This window comes from Syngnathus scovelli, chromosome 11, assembly GCF_024217435.2.
Source record: "Syngnathus scovelli strain Florida chromosome 11, RoL_Ssco_1.2, whole genome shotgun sequence".
Lineage (NCBI taxonomy): Eukaryota > Metazoa > Chordata > Actinopteri > Syngnathiformes > Syngnathidae > Syngnathus > Syngnathus scovelli.
Window position 1 is genome coordinate 8,290,321 of NC_090857.1, and position 11,262 is coordinate 8,301,582.

At 40.6% G+C, this 11,262-nt stretch overlaps 1 non-coding gene across 1 annotated transcript; it reads right to left on the bottom strand.

Annotated features, from left to right (window-relative positions):
- Positions 1 to 10,763: 10,763 nt before the first annotated feature.
- Positions 10,764 to 10,836, bottom strand: trnaf-gaa (transfer RNA phenylalanine (anticodon GAA)). Its single transcript has one exon. It is a non-coding gene; the product is annotated as a tRNA-Phe (tRNA).
- Positions 10,837 to 11,262: the final 426 nt, after the last annotated feature.

An 11,262-nucleotide genomic window follows, 5' to 3' on the forward strand; every position in this document is an offset into this window, starting at 1 on the left:
AGGACGATTTAGTCAATGTTTAAACTACTGTGTAAAGGAACGACAAGCTGCAGACAGATTTAGGGAAATTTAACAGCATCCTTGCCTTTATTTGATTGAAATGGTTCTTTGTGTGATAAATCGGTCCAGTCAAAAGTTTAAAGTGATCTTTTCATTCTACTTTGTGCAGTGGTGGCCCCGTCCCGTGCCTCTGCCCCACATCCTGTCTGGCCCACCATCAACGACATCAACATCCCGTCACAGCCAAAATTTGAGCGTGCACCAGAAAGAACTGTTGTTGTCACGTGACAACACAACATATTCAATGTTCGATAACACGTGTTCCACTCATCCGCTAAATGACTAAATCTGTTTAGTGGCAATTAAATTATTGTTCCTCATAATCTCGCCTACAGGAATGTGCTTGATGATGTCCAATAATTGGGCAGTTTTATGCTCGTACTTTCCCGGTGATACCATTCAAGCAGTTACTTCACTCCCTTTTTTCCTGGATGTAAATGCAAAAAATCTTGCAGCACAAACATAACATAATCCAAAATGTCAGTTCTGCAATGACTGGATATTCCAGAAACAGACTGAAACGCCATCATATTTTTGCAGATCAAAAATGTGCAAGGACATTAAGTGCTCTGGACAATTACCCAATGACAGACTGTCATTGTGACAGTCAAAAACAAAAACAGCCTCTGGCATCCAACCCGCCCCCACTTGAATGGAGTTGTTTGCATGCTGTGCCACTTTAAAGCTAATGTTGGATCCAGTCCAATATTGGCACGACACACATGCAAAAATCCCGTATGTCTGGAAAGGTTAGTGGGTGGAGATGAGAACAAGAAAAGAAAAACAAACCTTATAACCTACTTTAGTTTCTTTCTATCAAATGTGAGACGCTTGTTCAATTGACACTATGCTGGCTCAAAATCAACTCCATCAAGTTATTCTCATTAAGACAGTCTTGACAAAAAAAAAAAAAATAGGTTGCAGTGTGACAAAATGTAAACACTGCATTTATACAATCGTGGAGTTACATATGATACAACCAGTCAGATTGAACAAAACAACAAACCAAGCCTTCTTCTTCTGGCTCGCACGTGCTGCACAGGACATCACGTGGAGCCTCAGATTGCCAGGAGCCAGAACCATAATATTGTGATTTTCGTGCACAGCCACACACACACATACACGCTCGCTGCGACACATGCATGTTAAGGATCCCAAAACAAACAGGCAAGATATTTACAATCCAAACCAAGAAGTTAACAGGTCATATGGAAACACTCGGCTTCTACAATGGTGCGGGACCTTGTTTCACCTTTTTTTTTTTCTTTCAAATTTTAACACAATAATTATTAAATACTTGTTACAATCAATGCATCGACTGGAGCAAGCTATAAAAAATGCAAACATAATCTTTATTTATGTACAAAGGTCATGGCCGTGAATGCTGTAAAGCCTGTTGGCTGACTGTCAAGTTCACTGCTACTTTTCTGTCTTATCAGGGGTAAAAGAAAAAAAAAAGAAAAAAAAAAGTAAACATGGCCTGCTGTTAAAATGCAAACTCCTCCCTCCACATGGCTTGGCGTTTGTTGTGTCCAGCCTTTTGGAGTTTCTCAATTCTGCGGCTTTCAGCGTGTGATTGTGGTCTTGTGCGTGCATATTTGTGGGGGCGGGTAAGAGGGGAGTATACGTTGACGCAGTTATGTAACATTAGGCATGCACATAACGGACATATGACGACGACAAAGCACAGAATGTTCTGAAGTAAAAGACACAATTACATTGGTAAAAACATTAAGCGCCCGTCATACATTGCTGAGGTTTTCTAAATATTGCATAATAGCAAATAAACTGTTCATATAGTATAAGACAAAGGTCACATGACCGGTGACAAAACTTACATTAATCTAACAGCGAAAAAATGTAATCTTTATATATAGAACAAATGTCACATGACTGGTGAGAAAGGTACATGAAAACAAAAATGCCAGCTAGAACAGAAAGAATAGCACGTGTGTAAGGAATTTTAGCATAATAATCGTAAAAATAAAAAATAAATAAAATGGCTGTATTGTTGTATAACACAAAATTCTTTCAGTGGTGCAGCTGACAGTTAAGAGTTATGGTGGATAGCTGGAAGATATAAACTGTTCCCCAAAAATTGAGGCGGAGTTCCTGGAAGTACTTTATGAAGAATCCAGAACTACGTGTTTCACAGTTCACCGAGTTTGGGGAGGATCAGAGTCGTTGAGTGTACACACTAATCCACATTGTTTGACCAATGTGCTGCTTTTTTTTTATACCCAAAACAGAAAGGAATTTGAGCTTCCATGTTGAACTCGAGGCAATAAGAGTTCTGAGGTCAAGCAAAGGAACACAATGCAACATTTCCATTTTAGCATTGTACAGAGACTGACGCATGTAAAGTCGCTGCGTAACAAGAGCTTGGCTGTTGACATTTCACACTGTGACCCGAGAGTAAATAATTCACTAGAAAGTTCAGCAGGATTTCCAATAATAGATAAAAGCCCAAAGTCAGACAAAGACAAATGAAAGTGCAACGCAAAGTACAACAACAAACACTCCACAACTTTGGAAAATGGAGAACCTTAACAATGTTGCTGATTGTGTTTAAAAAAAAAAAAAATCACAGTATGTAAAATTAATTTAGACTTGAACATAATGTTGATGATGAGTGTTGGCCAGTTGCAAGCTTCATGCTGCCACTCAATAACACATTTGTACAGCTTGCTGTTTGAATCGATGTTTGTGGAAAATGCCCTGCATGCAGTTTGATTGACTGTAGTAATGACGTCTGTTGTTATCCATGCACGGTGCAAATAGGTCATTTACATGCAGTGGATATAAAAAGTCTACACACCCCTGCTCAAATGCAAGACTTTAGATAGAGTATGGAATTTAAAACCTAGCAGTATAACACACAAAAATCTTTTACAGAGAGGTAGCAAAAAAAACCCCAAAAAGACTGAGAAAAAGTGCGCACACCCTCTTAGATTAGTAGAGCTGCTTTGAGGTTGCTTATTTTCAGCTGGAATTATTCAGGGAAAGTAGAACATTTAACATTTATTTGGAGTTATTCAGAGGAACTATAATTGCTGGCAGGTGTTGACTCCCATTTAGTTTGAATCTTAATGTTATTAATTCTGAGCACAGCCTTTCCTAAATTATTTGAGGGTGTGCACACTTGTGCAAACACATTATTTCAGTTTTCTCCCTCTTGAATGACTAATAAGCATTTGAACAGGGGTGTGTAGACTTTTTATACCCACTGTACCCTTACTCATAACAATATCAAGTGCTTTTAGTGTGCAGTATTGAGTGCACAGTACCTGAGCCCATGGCCACTGTGTGATGATTCACAATGAAGATGAGGCCTCGTGAGTTTGGGGGGGGACAGCAGTATTTGGGCACTGCAGTGCTTTTCGGTTTAATCTCAGCACACGTGATGATTGATGCACGTTTCGGAGGAATTAGGCGTGCCCACCCTCACTCGAGCTCCGTCTGCCTGCATCCCATTTTGTGCAAATTCAAAATGCAGCTCTTTTTCTGCCCATTGTGTTATAGGCACGAGTTCCTGCAGCAATTTGCCGTCCTACTTTTTGTGCTTATTGCAAGACTGTGAGCTGTTCAAATAAATTCAAGGGCAGTCTTTAGCTTCAGGTTAACGTTGTGTTCATCATCTTTAAATGGTTTTATTCATCCATACAAATTTTGTCTTTTCGTTATGCCAATCTATTCACTATTCATCGATTACCGGCGTCAAATATTCTCATCTTGTCCCTCCCAGACTCATCCTACCCGCACACCTCTTTCTCTCTCTCTCTCTCTCTCGCTCTCTCTCTCTCTCTGCCACCCGTCTCTTTGCTGCAGTGTGGAATTTTCCAAGCTGCAGTATTAGGGCTCATGCTGATGAAGTAGGACGGGTAAGGACGGGTGAATTTGGTAAGATGAAAGTTGAAAAAAGAAAAGAAAAACAGAGTTATGAATAGCCTCTCATATTTCTCCTTCCATCTAGTGGAAAAGTACCAGCGCATAAACAGGTAGTGGATGTAGAAAAATCTAGATGCAAGCAAACCACATTTATGTACAGCAATTCAACAACAGCATTTTCAGCAGGATCAATTCATGTCATTAAAATCACATTTTTGTTGCACTACCCCAAGGAGTTTCATTTTTCAAATATTTTTTTTTCTTCTTGATGGAAAAAGTAGGCTTATCATGATGTTTTAAGCTTGTTCATTGTAGGTTGAGAAGTACTGTACACTACTTATGTAGAAGGAATGTTAATCTACTGCAACATTTGTGGCGGAATAAACGGAGGCGGTGAGTGGAAATGTGTTGATGACAATCTGCGAGTGTGACAACTGTGGCCATCTGTTGCAGTTGAGGTCGTTTTGTTGAGGATGTGACTGAAGGAGGACTTTTGCTGCAATCTTCTGGCGACGACATGAGAGTAATGACATAATGATGATTATAGAGCAGGAATGTGTGTGGAAATCTTGATCCTGCGAAGCCACCGAAGATAGCATCTGACCTACTGAAGGCGATGGAAGCAAAACTACTGTCCCACAAACCAGAGCCTGTTAGAAAAACTTTGTTGGATTTGGTGATAATTTACTGTATTTATTCATCCATTTAGTTTCTATAATGCTTCGTTGTCAATAGGGTTGCAATTTAGCTGGAGGTTAAAATATTTTGATATGACTTAGCATTAAGCTAACAGACATTAAGGCAAAGTTATGTTTTTTTTTTTTAATTTACAATGTGTAATTCTCTGTTTTATGTATATTTTAACAGTAAACTTCATCTGGAAGTGGAATAAAACAGATTGAAGCCTCTTTTTTGAAGAATTATCTGCCAAACTGCTTAGTGTGTTGAGTCCTTCTTGGTCCATGTATAAAATCAGAAAGTATCTTGCCTTATATTACATTTAAAGTTGTGATCATAAAATCTAAACCCACCTCTTAATTTACCTGGTAAAAATCAAATAAGGGAAATACTGCCACTTATTTTATACCACTTAAAACACTGCTTGCACAAAAGAGTAAATGTTATTTGTTTGCTCCTGGCAACATAAAAACACGTGACATACTATAGTCTCAACTTTTTATATATGATTTCATGCCTACAGTGATAACAGCCAAGATAACACAACACCCCAACCAAATGGGAGTAAACCAAACACCGTCAGGGTGACGCCAAGTCATTTCGACAGGATTTTATTGGAAACTACATTACATATAAGCTTAGAGCGGGTGTTTCTTGTGCAATAAATGTGTTTGTGTAAATGCGAGAAAACTTAGTCACTCATCACTAGCTGATCTCCTCCCGTCATTTGTTGCTCTCATCGGCTCTCATTATGGTGCCAAGAGAAACTAGAGCCGGCAGTCCTTCGTGACAGAGGGGCTTTAATGGGAATCCTGAGGGGCTTGGGATCTGGGCCAGATGGGGGAGCAAGTCAGTGCCAGTCATTTGTGCTTCTACTATGAGCAATGTTAAAGTAGGGTGAACCTCATACGCTTATTTGCTAATCAGCTCCGGAGCAATTGAGTGCACAGTTCGACAATGTCTCCAAAGGGTTTTCTAGCATATTATACAAAGGACAAAGAATTCTTTTTATCAATGGCTTATTCTGTTCAAGGTCATGGCAGGTGGGGGCTGCAGCCTATTTCCACTTAACTCAGGATAAAAGCTGGACAAGCCCATGGACTGTGCCAGTCAATCAAAGGGTGATGATGAAGAGTGCGTGAGTGAGAAGTGAACCCGCGCCAGCTGTACAAAAGTCAACTACAGTATTTGGACCATGGCTAAGCACTATAATATGGTCATAAATGGTCAGAACTGGAGTGACACTGCGCCGCGACACTGCAGTACACTAGCTAGAAACACAAGTGCAAAACCCAGAAGTAAAGCACTTCACATGAAGGGTGATATTTAATCTGTTGTCCATTTTGATGACTATGTTAGGTTTGAATAATCTTAAAGCCTGTTAAAAGTTGTAGCCAATGACTCAGAAGCAAGAATCTTCTTTGAAACTGGCTAATCTGAAAGTGCTATCGTTATCGTCCAATAGCAACTAGACATATCTATCTTTCAAGCTAGCGCTAAAACAACGTAGCGTGGGATCACTTCTCACTGGACTGTGTGGGAATGCATTTGAACCTCACCTATGTCCTGTGGTTTCAGCCTGTCGGACACAATTTGTCCATGGAAATAATCCTGGAGTTGCGTAACTTTGACCCGTCCACCCACCCCCCCGACACGATGACAAGCGGTGGAAAATCCCAGAGATCAAGAAAGGGATCAGACAAAAGGAGGACAGTGTGAACAATGTAGAGATGGGATAAAGTAGAGCAGGTTGTGGGTGTAACACTGCTGGGCTGGCTAACTAGCAGAAAAGGACATCAGGACCTTGTCTCTGAGAACACAGAATTGCCGAGAACGCTGAGGTGGCAGACGGAGGCCTTGCCAATAAATGAGCGAGGTTTACTCTGCGAAAAGTCATTTCAGCACATGTCCAGTTGGTTTGTGCTGTCGGGAATAGGAAGGAAGCCTGTGAATTGAAAAGCCGTGATAAAAGAGAACTGGCAGATGAAACAATGCGAGCATTCAGAGCTGTAAATTGAGAATAAGGCGGTTCAGAATTTTATAAGATAAGTCATGCCCCCATCCCCCCCCATAAAAGTCTAAGATCTTGGAACTGGAACATCCCACCCCTGTTAGCGTGAGATGAACCATTTAACAAAGATGGTGTATGGAATCGTCTCAACACACGTAACATTCTCTTGGGTCATTTGAAAATGAAGAAGCAACCTCCAGAGACTTTTAGCAGGACTTGGGAATAAAAAATAATTAGAGCTCAAGCCAACGCCTAAGAGGATACATTTGTTTTTAATAAGAACAAGTTTAAATATAGCCAGAGTTAAGAAGGAGGCGTGCCCAGACAGAAAGATTTGGCAATCACTCCTCGCCACAAATGACCCACTATCATTTCCAACAACGAAAACAACATCACTAGTAGATCACAAAACATGTTACTCATTAAGGGAAAGGCTTTCCCAATGTATAAATAAACTTTAGTTGCACCGAGTGTAACGGTCCAAAGGCTATATTCATCCCATATCACCGAGATTAAGGTTGGCAACAGCCATGTCCTTCATGCCTCAAGCCTCCTCTGAGTCACCTATATGAAATGTGCCGTACGTATCGGTGTGAAAGCTTGTGTTGAAAACTTCAAGTGCGACCGGGGACATGTTAAAGGTCTTCTCCTAATCCTCTGCCATCCTCTTATGTGAAGGCACATGCTCATTTGCAATCTGCGTTGATGCTTACGCAATGCATTTCTGCTCAATGATTGTTTTGTTTGCCGTTGTTTTGCCGAGTTTATTGTGAACAAGAGTCCCTTATCCTCACCAAGAGAATGGGGGGGGGGGGGGGGGGGGAGTCAATGGAAAACGCAAGCCATAGCTGCAGGGTATAAATCTAATAAAGCACAAATTTGCTCTGTTGTTCCCAGTTCGTAGAGCAATATGATGGTTGTGCTAATACAATTGCGGTGATGTGATTAGAATAATTTGGCACTGGAATTGCGTTGCTGCTTCCTTCCAGAAGGACACCAAGATAATAGAAAACAGGAAAGGCCTAAAATAAACATAGTTGTCTGCTGGTTGACTCAAGACAAAACAAAAATGACATAATAAGTGATAATGTTCCACTCCTGTCCTATAGGTGGCAGTAATCAGATGGGCGCCATCTGCTACAGATAGTGTGTTTCATCACATCGTCTATAGAGCTTCAATCGATTTCAAAGTTTTGGAATTTAGAGATGGGAATAGAGAGGTCAAGATGTGTGTACATGGCAGATGTGAGTCCATCAATTTGTGGCCCCATCATCACCTACAGACAACGACCCCTCAACTCGTCGTTGAGCTTGTCATCACCAGCCTAAACTCAATTCCAGTTCGGAAAGTGTGTTTGTGTGTGTGGTGTACATGGACAATGTTCTCAGACATTTATCTCTTGCGGCAAGCATGCGAGTCAGCACACTTTAGTTGACCTGGAACCCCCGTACCATCTCAAAGGAAGCCAAGGCAAAGGGTCAACGACACTGCTGAGGTCCTGAACGGGGAGCATTTGCCTTACATAAGTTTCCTGTACTTCTGTAACTAAAAGAAAAACAAAAAAAGCAAAACAGCATTTGTTTTGGAGAGAAATCCTACCTCGTTAAAATGAAAACAAGCCTCTCTGTTGTTGTGTTTACATCAACATAGAGTCACTCATTACATAGTGTACAGCGCTACATTAAGGATACTTATTACATAGCCCCGTGGGAGTGATACAACTTCATGTGACTATTTACGATGTCATCGATCCTGGCCAACCTCCTCAGGTTCTTAGACGTAGGGACAAGATAATGTTTCATGTGTGCTACTTCTAAGCGGAATCAAGAAATCGATGCTGCACTCACGATCAATGAACAGTGGAACCTCAATTTAACACATAGAGTTAAAATCAATTAGTGGCCCAAAAAAAAAATATTTTGTACTTTTTGTGGTTTAAAAGTACCATGTAATGCACAAAATTATTGTAAATAAATATTTTTTAAAAATGAAATTGAAAAGTTGAAATTGTTTTGCTAGTGCTTGTGGAGGTGAAAATAGTATATTGATATTATTCATAGTATTGAGACAATCCTAATCAATTAATCATTTAGCAGTGTTTTAGATAAGATTGTACTTTATTGATTCCGGGAGGGGAATCACACCAGTATCTTCGAGGAAACAGCAAATGACTTCTTAAGAAAGAATAAAAGCAAAACCCCTATCTCAATACTTCATAAAGATATAAAGATAATTATTCATCTTCCATTTTGATAATATTAATGCTTGTAGCTGTGAGCCCTCACCTTGTAAACATACAAACACAGAGGGAAGGTTATTGCCTGGCGTTCTCACGCCATCACACCTGCCAAGCTAGCACGTAACACACCTTCAGTCATGTCACCCGCCGAAAGACGACGTGCAGGTCCGCAGGTGTTAATCCATTGACGCTTTCCAATGTCAACTCTTAACAACTAGGACTTTTGTCATGTGGTGGAACAGCAGGTCCAACACAGGTACGTAAGGAGCACGCAAATCTCTTTGGCAGCCAGAACTCAGTCATGGTTAATTCCAGGCTATATTGAGATGGGCCGGTCAATGACATTCTTAGTCTAATAAAGAAGGCCTAGTACTTTGAGCCCTGCTCTGGATCACGTTACGCTAGGGTCTATCAGCAACTGGAGTGAGGCGAGACACGGCAAGTGGTCATACAAGAGACATAGGGATGACCTTGTAGAGTTCTCATTACCAACCTGGAAGAGAAGCTATTGATTTACCAGATACTGTAATCACTTTGGACAAACATGACCAAAGACTGAACCTCCACATTTCTTTGTTTAGTGGATCCTTTTGTCGATTTGCTGATAAGAAAAATATATCCCAAGTTCAAAAATACACTTTGAATAAATAAAATTATCACTGCACTGAGGGCTGATATCGATTACATCCCCCCCCCCCCCCCCCACCCCCCCCTTCCCATTTTGTGCTCTGTTACATAATGGAATGTAGCTGGAGGCCACATAGGGAGCAAGTCAGATTTATTTTCCAAAAATTCAAAGCCAAGAACAAAAAAAAATGGAAAAGAAGTTAAACAGGTCAGTCTTGGTACCTCAAACATCTGATTTGAGACAGGAGATGTCTCATCATAGAAATGAGCTCTCTAACTAAAGCTGAAAGGTCGGCCTCTTCCTCTTCGCCCTCTTTCCTGCCAACGTTCGAAGACTCACGTGATATGACGGGGGCCAACGAGGAAGTGAGTTGGTGAGAGGAAATATGCAAGCTAGCAGGTCTCAAAAACAGCACGGGTCAAGCAGTACAATCTCAAGTTTACATTAGGCCACACTGGCTTCTGAATTCAGGAAGTAGACTTGGGAGGGTCTGGCTAAATCCAGGAAGTGCGCTACAAAACAAACTGCTTATCCATCCTCCCTTCTCCCTTGTGTCATACTGACATACAAACTCAGCTGCAGTTATGGAAAAACAGCTGACAGAAAGACAAAGACGACATGTCTTTTGCATGGCGAAGCTTAAATGAGAAAAGAACAGGTGCTCATCATGACATCAAATGCATGGGCCCCAAATTTTGCAGAGTGCTATTTGGCTGACTCCCAAAAATGCTGCAATGGAACATTGTGGCAGTGAAGAAAACGATTGCCAATTGGCAGTGTGAGGTGATTATTTGTTTGCCACATATGAACAAATGGCTTGTGCATTGTGTATATAGGTTGATACAATTTCCTTTTTTTTTTTTAATTGTCGGTGCAACACACATACACAAACACACATACATATAAAATAAACTACTCACGTGTCAAGTTTGGGGTTCCTCTTTTTTGGCGGACATTCCAGAAGGAAGTGAGAGCACCCACACTGTCAAAGGTGAAGAAGTGACGTAGGTAAAGATTGTTTATTGGACAAGGTCGCCCCCTAGAGATGACTTTTGGGCACGAATTATATTTCTTCTTTGACGCACGTCTATAAAAAAAACACATCATGTGAGGATAGTAATTACTCAAGTAAACTATTTAAAATCATAATAATATGCACAATAATCCAAGTATCAATTAAGGTATTGTACGCGTACATGCGTTATGTGCAACTTACCTACATTGCAACGTAAAAAAATAAAAACGTTTCACACTCGTATGCCGAAACCCGGGATCGAACCAGGGACCTTTAGATCTTCAGTCTAACGCTCTCCCAACTGAGCTATTTCGGCACACGTCACTGCCAAGACACATTGCAATATTATACTTTATCTTTTGTCACTTAAGGTGAAATCGCGCCTTAAACGAGGACAATCTTAACATGGTGGAACGTCAAAATTTGCATTTTTCTACCACTTATGGCTTACTGCGTCTTGAGTTTCTAGGTCAGGTGATGTTGTTTTAATGTTTGAACACCAGGAGACGCTAGAGCTGCACACGCGACCATAACGCTGCTGTACAAGCAATGTAATCACATCTAATGTTGGCTGCAGTGCTGCACAGGAGAGTGCTGTGATGTTACATCGACCCTCTTATGTAGATAAACAAGGTCTTAGGATAATCTTATCACAAATATACAACTGCAATGACGACTTTTTGTCAACCGGTCCCATCTTATTCAGAGGTCCTGAAAATGCATAAGGAAATTACTATCTTTC